Source organism: Hemiscyllium ocellatum, assembly GCF_020745735.1.
Source record: "Hemiscyllium ocellatum isolate sHemOce1 chromosome 27 unlocalized genomic scaffold, sHemOce1.pat.X.cur. SUPER_27_unloc_16, whole genome shotgun sequence".
NCBI classification, from domain to species: domain Eukaryota; kingdom Metazoa; phylum Chordata; class Chondrichthyes; order Orectolobiformes; family Hemiscylliidae; genus Hemiscyllium; species Hemiscyllium ocellatum.
The window spans coordinates 53,695-59,926 of NW_026867483.1; the positions used below are offsets into that span (position 1 = coordinate 53,695).

General features: G+C 47.1%; 2 non-coding genes across 2 annotated transcripts; both read right to left on the reverse strand.

The window, feature by feature from the left end:
- Positions 1 to 2,068: 2,068 nt before the first annotated feature.
- Positions 2,069 to 2,140, reverse strand: trnaw-cca (transfer RNA tryptophan (anticodon CCA)). The gene has a single exon. It is a non-coding gene; the product is annotated as a tRNA-Trp (tRNA).
- A 2,383-nt stretch (positions 2,141 to 4,523) lies between these two features.
- Positions 4,524 to 4,595, reverse strand: trnae-cuc (transfer RNA glutamic acid (anticodon CUC)). Its single transcript has one exon. It is a non-coding gene; the product is annotated as a tRNA-Glu (tRNA).
- Positions 4,596 to 6,232: the final 1,637 nt, after the last annotated feature.

A 6,232-nucleotide genomic window follows, 5' to 3' on the forward strand; every position in this document is an offset into this window, starting at 1 on the left:
GGAGGCACCACCAGCACAACCAGACAATGCTGGTCGGTGGGTCGTGATGGCCTGGATGCCCTTCCACACGCTCAGTTTATCACTGCTGTCCTGAAAGTGGCTGTGCATCTTTTGTGTGTATGCACATTTTGACTCTTTGATACCCAGGTCAGGTTGGCCCTCACTGTTGTTAGGCCCGCCTTGTCATCTGCATTGAAGGTAGAATCACAGGTCCTCAGCACTGCACACACCTTTGCAATCATTCATGGCTTCTAATTGGGCAAGAAGTGGTGGTCTTGGACACAATGACACCGTCAATACACTTGCTAACGTAGGAAATAGCCGACACCATGTACTCCTCTAAATTGATGGAATCGCTATCATTTGTCATCTCCCTGAACACCCACCAGTCAGTGCGCTCAAAACAGTCTTGAAGAGCAGAAATGGCTCCACCTGGCCTGGTTTTACCTGCTTCAGAACCGGTCTGACACGCCTGTATACTGGGATTAGCATAACAGAGATGTGGTCTGAGGATCTGAGGTAGGGCAGGGATATCAGTTTAATCCCAGAATGAGAAAAGAAATTGAAAGGATGCGAAGGGTGTAGAAAGAAAGTGCCATACTCACAGATGTTGGACAGAGGAAGGAAGTTGCAGTCTGGGGTGAAGCTCTATCTTCATTCAGAGAAGTAATAGCAGCTTCCCGAGCTCATTTAGACAATAGGTGAGCTCTGATTGGCAGGAGGACCAGACTCCTTTCGGGTTCTCCAGGGTTTGCAATTGGTCAGTCGCCAAGTATGGTTCATGTCATTGTGCGACGTACGGGCCGTTGGCCAAAAGGACTTGGAACACAGCGACATCACCAGTCGGCGCTGCGATTCCTATTGGCTCCTTCAGGACGCCCCGCCCTCCATCGTGAACGTCACAACGCGGGTCGAGGCCAGTTTCAGAGGGAAACTCCCTCCCTCTGGGAAACATCTGCGAACAAATCAATGTCTCCCCTTTCTATTCGTCATCCTGGCTTGGAGACGGGGAAGGAGAGGGGGAGGTGTAAAAGTATTCAATATAGCAGCTGGAAAAAGAGGAAGTGAATCAAATAGAAGGGGTTTCAGATTCTCTCAGTCTCTCAAGGCTTTCAGATCCGCAAGGCATTTATCAGGACTGGAACTTGAGAAGGGACAGAGATCTATCTAGTGTTATCAAATGGCGATATATTCAATGTGCTAGCCTCTGAGATTCAAATACAATTATCTGTTGTATTTTTGTCCTTTAGCTATGTCATATACTCCCAGTTATAGAATTATTGAAGGGAGCAGTAGGTGACAATTGGACAGAGACCTCCCAATTCATATACTCAATGCTCTGACCAATATAGGGCTACTTTCTCTGGAGTGTCAGAGGGTGAGGGGTGACATTATACAGGCTTATAAAATCATGAGGGGCATGGATAGGGGAAATAGACAAGTTTTTTTTCCCTGGATGGGCAAGTCCAGAACTAGCAGGCATAAGTTTACGGTGAGTAAAGGGACCTAAGGGGCAACTTTTTCACGCAGAGGGTGGCACATGTATGGAATGCGCGATTAAAGGAAGTGGTGGAGGCTGCTACAATGACAACATTCAAAATGGCATCTGCATTTAACTGTTCTCCACGCATTTAACTGTTCTCTCTGACTATTCCTCGACTCGCTATCACGTGGCACGGGTAACAAACCAGAGACAACAACTCTGTTTGTTCTAACTCTGAGCTTCCAACCTCGCTCCCTGAAAGCCTGCCTAACATCCTCATCCCTCTTCCTACCTATGTCGTTGGTGCCAATGTGGACCACGACTTCGGTCTGCTCCCTCTCCCCCTTCAGGACCCGGAAAACACGATCAGAGACGTCACTTACCCTTGCACCTGGGAGGCAACATACCAATCGTGAGTCTCTCTCGGCCCCACAAAACCGCCTATCGGTGCCCCATAACTATTGCTCTGCTATTCTCCAACCTTCACTTCTGAGCAACAGGAGCAGGCTCCGTGCCAGAGGCCTGAAACCCATTGCTTCCCTCTGCTAAGTCGTCTTCCCCACAAGTATCCAAAATTGATTCCATTGAGCCTGACGTGACTTGAACACGCAACCCCCTGATCTGGAGTCAGACGCGCTACCGTTGCGCCACAAGCGCACGGGGAGCTGGGGGTCTCTATTCATGCTTAAGGGAAGTGATTGCACTACAATGATTTTACGTCTGCGAAACAACTGAGATCAACAGTTCATGTCTGTTCTGTCTCTCCCCCTCTCCTTCTGTTTCTCGAAACAATTTCGAACTCTACCTCAATAAAAAGCTGAAAGAACTGTGGATGCTGTATATCAGAAACAAAACACGAACAGTAGTTGCCGGTGACCCTTCCATAGAACTGATGGTGATTGGGAAAACGTTGGTTTATATGCAGGAGATATTGTGGGAGGAAGGCGGATGCAGTAAATGATAGATCAGGACAGAGACCAAAGCGAGGGAAGAACTGTTGGACAGGAAAGGGAGTTGATAACGTTCTGTGTGGGAGGGTGAATGGAGACGGTTCGTGGCAGTCATAGGTAGTGTGTAATGACGGACTATGGGATAACAAGGCTTGGTGTGTGTGGTAGGGACGAGGATACGATGGATTTCAAGCCCTAGATTTATTGAATTCGATATTGGGACCGGAGGGATGTATGGTCCACAAGTGTAATATCCGGTGCGCTTCGTTCTGCTGGTGCTGGGCTTCGCTGGGACAATACAGCAAACCTGAGACAGAGATGTTGGTCAGGGACAGGTGGGGTGTGGAATTGGCAGGCAACTGGAAGCTCAGGGTCTTTTTTTTGCGGGCAGAACATAGATGTTCTGTGCAGCAGTCACCCAGTTAATGCCTCGGTTTCCCCAATGTAAATGAGCCCATATTGTGAGCAGCAAATGCAGTAGACTGGGTTGTGGGAAGTGCAGGTAAAGTGCCGCTTCACCTGGAAGGTAAGTTTGGGCCCTTCGATAGTCAGGAGGGAGCAGGTAAATGGGCTGGTGTCAAACATTCGGCAGTTGCAGGGGAAAGTGCCGTTGGACTGTTGGGGTGGGAGTGGAGTTAGGGTTGGTGGGAATGAAGGAAGAGTGAACCCAAGGTATAACTCCTGCCCATTTACTTAACCGCCAAATAGAGGAATTTGTTACGTGTGGACATGGAAGTTTTCTAATTCACAATGTGGATGTACATAAACAAAAAACTAGGTCTAAAGAATAAAACAAGCAAAATGCAGCACTGACCTGCTTCCCACAACGGCTCTTGTTATTAGGTTAGAGGAGGAGGGCGGGTGGGAGGCACTACCCCTGTAGTGCCTCGGGTTTCTCTCCTGCGCGCCTTTATTGGGGAAAAAAAACTACCCAGGTAATTTGCGCTACACCAGCTTCCGGGTCCGCTCCGCGCTTTTTTCGAAAAAGATATTTAAATTTAAACCGTGAAACAAACGTAACCGTGTCTACAAACAGACACCGCCAAACAGCCCTTACCTGCTCCGCCGGTAGAATGAGGATTGTTCACTCGTTTGTGGGTGTTGGGATGGTTGCTTCTGCGGTTAAGTATTTGGTTTGCATGTGTTGTTTTTCTGTCGACGCTAGTTTGAAGTTTCTCATTGACTGTTCGCTCTACTGTGACATCTAGGAATGGCACTTTGTTGCTGTTCTCCTCCTCTTCAAACCAGGAGCCCCCCTCAGGCCACAGTCTCACCACTTGGAACACCAATATACAGACTAGTCAAAGACCTCCACTGAGACTAAAACACCAAGTCGAAGACTCACGCCACTCCAGTTACTCCATCCAAGAATTCTTGAACACCAAAGACAACAAGATAGAAGACGATGGAATAATACTGTCCTTTGGCATACAGCCCTGTTCACATCCATTAACATCAACGTGACCAAAGAAAACTGAAGACACTACTTGAAGAACCAAAGACATAAACACCAAACAGCACCAACTTCATCAACAAAGATAACACTGTCAAGCTCGTGGAGCTGTGCCTTAGCTCCCACTTCCTATTCAGTAACAAGACTAACAAACAAATCAACGGAACACCCATGAAACCACCAATATCAGGATTCCTAACAAAAGCAATAATGCAGAGTTTTGAAAAAACAGCCCTTCCAAAGATCCAACCCAAACTTTGGGTCGGCTACAGTGATGACACTTTTGTCATTACAGCGTGAAACAACTTAGAGGAAACCTACAACACCATCAACAATCTCCTTACTGGCATAAAATTCACAAAAGACGAGAACAACAAAAAGTGCTGGTGTTCTAGATGTCACAGTAGAGCGAACAGTCAATGGTCAATTCAAAACAGCGTCTACAGGAAACAACACACGCGAACCAAGTACTTAAGCTGCAGAAGCAATCATCCCCACACATGCAAACAAATCTGCATCAGGATGTCATTTCAACGAGCTACATCACACTGCAGCACCCAGGTACGGTGAAGATCAAGAAACAACTGTAAAGCGCATTTCAGAAGAATGGACAGCCCGTAGGCCAGCTAAAAACTGCTTCCCTGACCGGGAATCGAACCCGGGCCGCGGCGCTGAGAGCGCCAAATCCTAACCACTAGACTACCAGGGAGACATAAAGCCGCCCTTGTAGCTCTGCTGAAAATGGCCTCGCTGCCCGGGAATCCAACCCGGGCTGCAGCAGTAAGAAGACTTTCACCGGTGCATCCATCAATGTAACTTTTTTGTTACATTGCGATCTCTATAACATTGGGGAGACTTAGAGTCAAGTCACATCTCCGGGACTCTCCTGCGCGCCTTTATTGGAAAAAAGCGCGGAGTGGACCCGGAAGCTGGTGTAGCGCAAGCTAACCTGGGTAGGTTTCTCTTCCTATAAATGCGCGCAGGAGAGTTTAGTTTGGCCAATTCACCAGAACATTTTTAGATTTTGGAAGTAAACGAGAGCACCCGGAGAAAACCCACGCAGACACGGCGGGGAGAATGTGCAGACTCCAAACAAACAGTCGCCCCAAACCTGGAACCGAACACGGGTCCTTGGTACTATGAGGCAGTGCTAATCACTGAGCTATCGTGCTACTACTGTGGGCAGAACGAGATTGGGACAGGGGTCTCTGTTAATTGTACCACACAGTGGATTGTTGAGTAAGGATAAATCTCACGGGATCTCGGGAGAGCTAACCAACTGGGTACAAAATTTAGAAGCGCGTTGTTGTAGATGCTGGAATGCTTCTTGAAAACAACCAATGCTGGAAATCACAGTTGGTCAGGCAGCGCTGTGCTACTCTATGACTGGATATTGTGGATGTGGAGATGATGTTTCCACTCGGAGAAGGGATGCCAAGTCATTGAGGGCATTTAATACAGAGATAGGTTCTTGATTAGGAAGGGGTCAAGGGTTATGAGGAGACGGCAGCAGAATGGGATGGAGAAACATATCAGCCGTGATCGACTGATGGAGCAGACTCGATGGGCCAAATGGCCTCATCCTGCTCCTGTATATTATGGTCTTAAAGCTGGGCAGATGACTTAAGGGGTTCTCACAAACTATTTCAGAATCCTGAAGAGGAGTTGTTGGACTCGAAACTTTAACTCTGCTTTCTCTCCACAGATGCTTCCAGTCCTGCTGAGTTTTTCCAGTGTTCTCAGTTTTTGTTTCAGATTTCCATCATCCACAGTTCTTTGTCTTATTTATCACAGTCATTTCTTGCCCTTCCCAAGTGTTTGGAACTTCATCTCCCTGATCTACAAACTGTTCACTTACCGTAGAAATGACCACTACCTCCTTATCAGAGTAGATCACTTTGTTGCAAAATGATTGCCCAATTCTGTGACCAAAATAATTGCATTCGTAATTACTTACACCAGGGACTCTCAATGTCTCAGGCAAGAACACAGCCAGATTGTTTCAGACAGTACATTTATGTGATTTGATACAATTCCTTATTCCCTACTTTACCAGGATGTTGCTGGGAATGGAGGGTTTGAGTTAAGAAGAAGCTGGGACATTTTTCCAACGGAGCCTAGCAAGTTGACAGATAACTTTATAGAGGTTTTTAAAATCAGGAGAGGTATAGATAAGGTGTCATTTTCAGGAGGCTCAGAATATTTTATTGCCCCAGAAGGTGTAAAAGGGGGTCAAAGCTTCAGCAGAAATCAAGCAGAGCTGAGAACAGACAACATCCAGCTCTGTGGGAACAGGGAGATCAGCTGACAGAGAAATCAGGACCTGAAATCCGAGCTGACATCAGA